This window comes from Sorex fumeus, unplaced genomic scaffold (genome assembly GCF_029834395.1).
Source record: "Sorex fumeus unplaced genomic scaffold, SorFum_2.1 ptg000015l, whole genome shotgun sequence".
NCBI classification, from domain to species: domain Eukaryota; kingdom Metazoa; phylum Chordata; class Mammalia; order Eulipotyphla; family Soricidae; genus Sorex; species Sorex fumeus.
Genome location: NW_026606072.1, coordinates 14,213,784 through 14,223,690, shown reverse-complemented (window position 1 = coordinate 14,223,690; position 9,907 = coordinate 14,213,784). Strand labels below are relative to the sequence as shown.

Here is a 9,907-nt window from a genome sequence, read left to right as displayed (position 1 = left end):
TGTATAGTGAGATGTTCTCAGGAAGAACCAAACTAAATTTATATCTCTTACTGTGCTCATACAGAATGACATTGCTAGAAATATTAGAAGTAGATTTATTACAACTATTTAAGTAGATTACTAACTGAGGGAAGAACACACCCTTGTTGGGATCCCACCCTTGGGTGGATCTCCTAGTAATCTGAAGTAATCTCTGTAGATGAGATTTTATCCTTGAGTTAATCTCCTGGAGGAGTGGTCTTACCTCTCTTTGTTGATTCGTCAGTATTCAACCCACCTTTATGTCATCGCCTTATGTGACTGCTATATAAACTAAGACGAAAACTCGGAGAAGGGAGTCAGAAGCAAGAGAGCTCGGGCTCCAGAGATCCAGAGTCAGAGCCAGAAGGAGAGAGCTTCCAAGACTGGGGCCCAGGAGAGAAGGAGGCAGAGAAAGACAGGAGTGAAGAGGATTGGAATAAACTACTATCGATATAGACCGGCCTGGCCCTCGTTTCTTCTTCCGTCTGCCCTTGGCCAACAGCCGTTCCGATCCAGGCTACACACAGCGGCTCAAGAGCACCGAGCGCAGACAGTAAGACAGTGCCATCCAGTGAGCCCATGAACACACAACCTTCGGCGTGATAAGATTTTACAACCATACAGTCATTGTATCCCAGATTAATTTTGCTTGGAACCTCTCAACTCATATTTGTTCATTAGACTAATTCATCCTTTAGGTAACAGCTGTCAATCATCTTTCCAAGATGACAATTTCCCTGATCCCCTGAATAAGCCAAGTTTATTACATGACGTCATTGCTTCAGGGCATAGTTATCATGGTTTATTCATCTAATTCATTTCTTCAACACATACTTCTCTGTTACGTGAATTGGACTATGCTAAGAATACAGCAATAAACAAATAAGCAAAATAATAGGCCTCAGGAAATTTTACATTCTAGGATAGAGAAAGATTAGAGACCACTTTATGTGAGGAGATCTTTAAGGATTCTTGCTTCTTAGAAAAAGGTACAGTAGAAAATTATTTTACACTTATTTGTGTGACTCCTAGATTGAATTCCTAGATTGAAATTCAATCCAGGAATTCACAGTAGTCTTAATGTGCATTGCCACTTGAAGCCATGCGTCACTTCTCTGGTGCCTTCCTTTTTTATTTACCACCACATTATAAATTATCCTCCCAAATTAGCAAAATGTTTACTTCAAGTAAAATGTTGTTTATGTGTGTACATTTATAACTGAAAATTTCCTTGTATCCTTCTAAACAGAGAACTCAATGCTTTGGTCATTAGGAAGGACACTACTGGGATTCTTAAATAAAAGGAGATAAAACATGAACATTGATTTAAGTTTTCAGAAATAAATAATGTGACTGTATAAAGGTTTTTTTCCCCCCGATCTTATGTGCTGTGAATTTTTTAGAAGATGCAGAAGAAGGAGGAGAAAGTAGAGGAGGAGGAGGAGGAGGAGGAACAGGGAGGAGAAGGCCATTTTAACACTCAAAATAGTCTCTTTGGACTTTCAAATGTCATAATACCAAAAAAAATCATTCCCAGATTCTAAATCAAGCTAATTCCTTAATCTCTCCTTAACCAAAACAGGAAACATTTACTTCCAAGTGTTAAATATTGGATTCTATGATGGCAAAGACTTAAGATACAAGATGACATTATTAAACCAGAGCAAACTAAACTTTTCAAACTCTAAAATGCCAACTTCTTACTAAGTGAAAACTCTAGCTCTCTTCTCCCAGAAGACAGTAATCTCCTGCTTAAAATCAATTAATTAAGAGGAAACACTTTATGCCAGTAGATTTTCAAGAAGCTACAGATCAGTGAAATGAGAGCTCTACTCTTGACATTTGGATACAGACAACTCAGTCTCTCCTAACATGGGAAGTGATAGTCTTTTCAACATTTTTAAATAAAAAAATTGCATTGAGAAAAATACATAAAGGAAATTTCCCAGTATCATTAAATACTTACACTTCCTTAATATACAGCTTAGTTAATCATACACTTTTAGAAAATTTTCCACCAAGAAAAGCAAGGTGTTTAATAAAATGTTTTTATTTATTTAAATAGTACTCCTTTAATATTTAGATATTTTTATATCATGTGTCTTGAAATTTAATAAAAATAAGTTATGTGAATCGTTTGTTTTCACATTTAATTTATAGTAAATGAACAGAAAATTTGTTTGCAGTTTGGTAATTGTATACAGGTCACTTTCTATTATAGTGACCAATTCTGTATTCGGATAAAAGAAATTCTAGGCTTCAAGCCATGACCCTTTATTTTATGCAATTATCCATACAGCCAAATACCAATGAGTGAAAGAAATGAATGTGAACATTACCTCAGTTTGTTTAGTTTCCTTCTTAGCATACTTCTTTGTCCATCCTTATTTATTTAAAAACCCTGTTGGGCACACTATACTTCCTTCTCTACATGCGCACACAATGCTCACCCTTAAAAGACTAATGACATTCTATAGAAAGAAAGAAAAATAGCCCTGGGTCCTCACAATATAATCATTGGTTATAATACAAAGTGCTCTCATGCTAAAGAAATGTGTTTGTATTTGTGGTTTTTCTGATGCCTTCAAATGAATGTTCCTACGTCACAACTACATCTGTTTGGATGTCTTTTCCCCCTTGGGTAAAGGAACAAAGGAACATGTTTGCAGAGCTTGCCTGATGGAAATTAATAGTCTACTTTCATCCCTGCTTTAAGTAATTTCTTTGAGTTGCTTGAATTGCGTATTCTTTCTTTCATACGTTAATAGAAAAATTTAAATTATTGCAAGTTTGGTGCCAGAAGAACTCTAGGAAATAGGGAAGAGACTTAACCACTCTCAGATCCTGGGATGTTCACTTAAAACATTTTTAATGGAGGAATAGAGACAAGAGACACATGACTGATAAAGGAGAGGTCTCGCTGATCCAGTTTTTACATTTTTCGCTGAGCACATAAACTTTCAGAAAGTAATAGATTGAAGTACCAACTGGTAGAAGCTTACTATCTTTCAAGACATGCCCATAAGTTTTATATTAAAGATAAAGTTCTTCAGATTCAAATTTTAATCACGTATTTTCAGTATGCATTCAAAAAGCTGGGTGTCTAATATCAGCCAGTAGCATTAGATGAGTGAATGCTAAGGCACATAAACTAACTGAAAGAAAACTCCCAGTGAGTGTCAACCAAACTATATAACAAACAGGGGTTTACTTGCCAATAAGCTGCAGTAGAGTACTAAAAAACATCGAAAAGCCTCCTGATCATGAAGGATAGTATTCGAATCCAGAGAAAAAAGTAAATGTGACATGCACACATTTTCAGAAAAGAGAATGAAAATCCGAAGTACTTACACTTTTACTCCGAGGAAGCAAGTCGCAGGTATTTCTTTTCATGTTGGTGTTTCAAGTAATTCTAACAGGCAATAGTGGCCTCCAATGTCACTGCCCTCACTGCAACAACTGTCCCACTCAAAAGCCAACTGGCATGCTGAAGAGAAAGGGAAGGAAATGTTTAATCAAGTATATGATTAACACGTGCACTTCGTAATGCTGTCTTAGACTAGGACAGTGATTCTTAAATTATTCATCAGCACAGGCTAAAACGGTACTGTGTTTAAAGCATTAAAGGTACACACAAACAACAGTTCCAAAACAGCTTTTGTTAAATGTAAGTTAGAGATTTCCAGCACCATCTGCTTTCCATTAAATATTTAAGTCTATATTTCTAGTGACTGAAAAAAGGAAAAGGTATGGTAGCCACAACCTACACATAAAAAAATGAAGATGCACACTTCTTTGGTGCTGATTCTTGCTGTTACAACTGAGGATGCCTTTAGTTTGTACTTACGGATCACTGGGGTAGTGTTTCTCATAGTTGGAGGAGTCATATTTAACACCCCTCTGGTCTTTAGAAATACATCTTACTTATGTCTGAAAGCATCATGACCTTCTGGTTGTTAGTAATTATCCACAGTGCACTGACTCCATTCCAATGACTTCAGAAATTTAGTAAAATCTCTATCCTCTTGGTTCAAATAAGTTGGAAGGATTGTTTGAGAGGAATAATCTACCTAGTTAACTAATAGCTATTATCTCAAAAAATATTCCAGAGTTGCACTTGAAATGGAGGATAACTTCCTTACCTAATCTTCATTTTCCACTAGACACTTAGAAAGGGATTCTTTGTTTTAACTCTGGAATAGTAAACAGACTAGTTATACATGCTGTGTTCATTTCTAATTAGCTGGCTCTAAACATGATATACATATTCATAGGGCATATTTTCACGTGGGCTGACGTGCCCTAGGTAAGAATTCACACTCATAAAAAGAGGATGAGGAAAAGCAGCTTGACAACAATATCATAAAACATTCTGACATTATAGATGTAAATTGACATTGGAGGCATACACTGATAGTAATAACTATGAACACTATCATTTAGATTTTTCTTATTTTCTCAAAAGACTAAGATTGAGCCTTAGACCTTAGAAACAAAAGAGATAGCAAGTGATCAAGTTCTGCAAGGAGTAAATTTTACCAAAATAATAGAAAAATATCAAAGGACAAAGAAATTTAAATTATGTGTACAAGTAATAAGACTATATATATATTTTTATATACATATATGATACTGACTGGAGCGATAACACAGCAGGTAGGGCATTTGTCTTTGCACACTGCCAACACGAGTTCAATTCTTCCTCCCCTTTTGGAGAGCCTAGCAAGCTACCAAGAGTATTTCGCCTGCACAGCAAAGCCTGGCAAGCTCCCCATGACATATTCAATATGCCAAAAACAGTAACAAGTCTCACAATTTTTTGTGAGACGTTATTGGTGCTGCTCAAGCAAATTGATGAACAACGGGAGGATAGTGTTACATATACGATATAAAATTCACATTTTTAAAAAAGAGATGAGAACACTAGGGAACACAACAGTCTGGTAGGCCCCCTGGAGAATTATCCCCACCACAGGAAACAGCTGCTCATCCAGCTACAAAGATGCTCATCCAGCTACAAAGAATGAGTATTCCAGGCTTAAAGATTGCTTTGCAGCACATGCAAGTTGCTGTTCTAGATTTATGAAAATCAATGGGACCTACTTTTAGGGAGACCAGAGATCATATGACTACAAGGTAAAGTGAGAATCAAAGATGTTCCTTATTATTGCAAGATTATATCTGGTTGCAATATGGGAACAGAGGGGACTGAGGGGCAAAATGGCATTCTGAGATCAAGCAAAATTCTTCCCTAACCTTTGAGAAAAATTCACAGTCAAATGTATCCAGGATAAATATGGAATCTTGGAGTATATATGATTTTTTTCAGGATTACCTTGGAGGAAAGAGCTGAATCACAAACCAAAGTTCTCAGCTCATATACATTTAGGAACTTAGTCACCTTTTATAATTAATTATATGTACAACATTGAATTCATTCTTGAAAAGTGTGAAATCATTCTGTTCAGCTATATCAATTTAAAACTTAAAAAGAAGTCATATAAATATGGATTAAACATCCTATACATATGAAGAAAAAATGCTCTCGCTGAATTCCTTGGAAAGGTTACAGACTATTAGACAAAACCTCATCCAAAATATTTAATTATTCATTCACTATTTAATGAGTGCCCCCAGGGACAACCATGGAGTACCCAACCCTAGTGAGCTGGTGACTCAATGACTTTAAATGAACTCATCTGTCAAATCAAACAAACGATGAATTTGACTTGAAAAAGTTTGCTGAGTTCATCAGATTTTTAAACAAATTTGCTTTGACTTTATTTAAATTATCATTAGGAGACAGTTTTTAGAGGAATTTAGAAACTATAGATATCTGACTATGGTAATAAATGTAACTGAAAAATGGCTTCTAATAGGATGCTTCTCAGGCTGTGCACCGAGGAGGACACAGTACGGCTTTGCTGAAAGAGGCTAAACTTGGAAGCAACTCGTATAGGTTGAATTTAGCTTCTCAGTGACACTTATTGCAGCTTAACCTCTCGAAGGTTTCCCAGATCATCATCATCAGCATCATCACAATCATCATCATCCATGATTACTACTTTTTTCTTGTCTTAATATTCAATGAATATTCAATATTTAAGCAACAACTTTCCTATTTTTTCCCTTATAAGTGCCAAGTTCCACAAATAAAACAGGCTCGGGCAAATAAGCTGCTCTCAACTAAAGAGTCATGAATAATGCGTCAGCACAGTTCTCAGAAATAAACAGGTTACACAATAATTTTGAGGTCATTTAGGAAGGATCGAATATAGCCTGCCCACAGGGCAGAGTCTGGCAAACTCCCCGTGGCGCACCAAATATGCCAAATACCAGTAACAATGATGGGTCTCATTCTCCTAAAAAGCCTTGAATATAATCTCAGGGCTAGGATGAAAGAGACGTTACTGGGGCCTGCTCGAGGCAATCGACGATTAACAGGATGATGAATGAATGAATGAATTAGGAAGGATCTAAGATGTGAGTAGGTGCTGGGGGAGAAGGGACTGCTATGGCAGCGATGGTTGGAAATGATCACTCTGGATAAGAACGGTGTGCTGAAAACAGGTAAAGGAACAAACATGATAACCTCTCAGCATCTGTATTGCGAACCATAATGCCCAAAAGAGAGGGAGGAGGGAGGGAGGGAGTAGTGGGGGAGAGACAGACGGAGAAAGAGAGAGACAGAGACAGAGACAGAATACAGATAGTGAGAAAGATAGAGAGAGACAGAGGGAGAGAAAGAGACAGAGAGAGAGAGAGAGAGAGAGAGAGAGAGAGAGAGAGATTGTCGTAGAAGCAGGCTGGAGTTGGGAGGGAAACTTGGGTTATTGGTGGTGGGAAGTGTACCCTGGTGGGGGAATGGGTGTTGGACACTGACTGAAATGCCATCATGAACAGCTTATTTAAAAAATAAGAGTAGGTAGAGAAATTTACAAAAGAACTTACAGTGAACAGAAGAATCAATGATGAAGTGTCAACCACCCTCAGGGCCAAGGAAACAAAGGAAGAGGTGAGGGCCCCAGGCCCAGAAGAGAAGTCACAAGGTGTGCACCCAGATAATGGTCATTATTTTCTTCTGCATCCACCCCCCCCCCCCCCCGACCCTAAGGTAACCTGGAAAGGAACAGATAAAGGCATAAGCCTAATTATATTCATCTTCCTCTAAATTTCCAGCTGGGACTCGCCAGTGGCCAAAAGCAACAGAATTGACACCATGGGACAAAAAGGCACAGTAGAAATGACATCTGCACCTGTATGTTCATTGCAGTACTGTTCACAATAGCCAGAATCTTGGAACAATCTGAGTGCTCGAGAATAGATGACTGGTTAAAGAAACTTTGGTACATCTACACAATAAAATACTATGCAGTTGTTAAAAAAAGATGAAGTCATGAAATTTGCTTTTAAGTGTGTGGACATAGAGAGTATCCTGCTAAGTGAAATGAGTCAGAAAGAGAGGGACAGTCATAAAATGATTGCACTCATTTGTGGAATATAAAATATCTTTTAAAAAATTATTGAATCACCGTGAGATAGTTACAAGCTTTCATGTATGGGTTACAATCACACAATGATCAAACACCCATCCCTCCACCAGCGCACATTCCCCACCACCAATATCCCCAGTAAACTCCCCCTTACCCACCCTCCCCCTGCCTCCATGACAAACAATATTCCCCATAATCTCTCTCTACTTTGGGGCATTATGGTTTGCAATAAAGACACTGAGAGGTTATCATGTTTGGTCCTTTATCTACTTTCTGCACACATTTCCCATCCCAACCGGTTACTCAAGCCATCATTTTCTTAGTGATCCCTTCTCTACTTCAGCTGCCTTCTCCCTTTTGCTCATGGGGCAGACTTCCGGCTAGGGAGCAATCTTCCTGCCCCATGTATCTACTATCCTTAGGTGTCTGCCTCATGTTATGCTGTTTTATACTCCACAAATGAGAGCAGTCCTTCTAGGTCTGTCCCTCTCTTTCTGAATAATTTCACTTAGCATGATACTCTCCATGTCGATCCATTTCTAAGCAAATTTCATGACTTCATCTCTCCTAACCGCTGTCTAGTATTCCATTGTGTAGATGTAGTAAAGTTTTTTTTTTCAGTTTACTTAGATTTTCATTTTATGCTCAGCTTATTCCCAGGCCATAAATTTTTGCTTCTTCAGTTTCTTCTGTGATATCTTTTTCTTCTGTGCAACTTCCTCTTTAAGTTTAGGAACAATCTGTTCTTTTTCGGTAAGAATCATCTCAATATGGCAGGGAGCGCTCATATAGGGGTTAATTCGCCCATGTGCCCTGTAAATTCTGGCGCGTCTTGGGTGCTTTGTTCACCAGTATATGCTCAATGACCAGATAATCCACATCTAAACCCTTGAGTTCAGCATTACGTTCTTCATTTTTAAGCATGTGCAGTAAAAACTCAGCACTCTTTTTGGGTCAACGACCCTGTGTCCAGCCCCACTGTTTGGCCTGGGCGCACCTGCCAATGCCACCATTGTAACGCCGGAAGGGCACACACTGCTTCTGCAGAGTGACATCCTTCAAATACTTAGTGGCCTTTCTGATATGCATGCCCTTGATGGCCTGATCCGTTTGCCGGGTGGTCTTGAAGTGTACGCGAAGGTTCAAGCACAGGGACTTGCATGATTTCGTCGGGTTCTCGGGGTCCAGCGAGTAGCACACCATCTGGGGACCTCCAATGGCCACTCTGTACCAAAGTTTCTTTAACCAGTCACCTATTCTAGGGCTGGAGCGATGGCACAGCCGGTAGGCATTTGCCTTGCATGCAGCTGACTGGGTTTTGATTCTTCTGCCCCTCTTGGAGAGGATGGCAAGCTACTGAGAGTATCCTGCCTGCTCGGCAAAGCCTGGCAGGCTCCCCATGACGTATTCAATCTGCCAAAAACAGTAACAAGAAGTCTCACAATTTGTTGAAATGTTACTGGTGCCCGCTCAAGCAAATCGATGAACAACGGAGGACAGTGCTACAGTGCTATATCTGTTCTAGGGCACTTGGGTTGTCTCCAGATTTTGGCTATTGTGAATAGTGCTGCAATGAACATATAGGTACAGATGTCTTTTCTACTGTGCTTTTTTTGCATCCTTGGGATATGGAATATAAAATATCTTAATAAGAGACTAATACCCAAGGACAGTAGAGACAAGGACCAGGAAGATTGCTCCATGGTTGGAAGCCTGCCTTCTGAGCTGGGATAGAAAAGGAATCACTAAGTCAATGATGGGAGATGGGTGCTGAAAGTAGATAAAGGACCAAACACGATGGCCTCTCAGTGACTGTAATGCAAACTATAAGTCCCATGAGTAGAGATAGTAAGAGGGGAAACTGTCTGCCATAGAGGCAGGGAAAGGGGTGGGAATGCTAGGGAAGGGATGCTGGGGATATTGGTGGTGGAAAATATACACTGATGGAGGGATGGGTGTTCAATCATTGTATGACTGAAACCCAAACATGAAAGCTTTGTAACTCGAGCTCACGGTGATTCAATTTTTAAAAATTTTTAAAAATTAAAAAGAAAGGAAGAAAGCTGCTTCCAAGTGTATATGTGTATATGTGTGTATATATAGTACTGGCAGGAGAAATAGGGAGAAAGGAATGAGAGGATTACCAAAGAGTTAAGGCACTGCACCAATCTGACCCGCAACCCACAGCTTCTTCCCTTTTCTACTGTAAGAATAAGTATCATCTATCTAAATTCTCCCAATAAAGCATGAGGTGTGTGTTGTTAATATGTTATCTTCATTGCATAAAAGAGGAAATCCGTTCCAAGAATTTAAGTAAATTGCCTAGTAAATACTGAACCAGGATTCAAACTTGATTTGTCTGATTCCAAAGTCCATGTTTTTTTGTACTCCGC

General features: G+C 38.8%; 1 pseudogene; it reads right to left on the bottom strand.

The window, feature by feature from the left end:
- Positions 1-8,162: 8,162 nt before the first annotated feature.
- LOC130021389 (60S ribosomal protein L17-like) lies at positions 8,163-8,723 on the bottom strand (annotated as a pseudogene).
- Between the last annotated feature and the right edge of the window lie 1,184 nt (positions 8,724-9,907).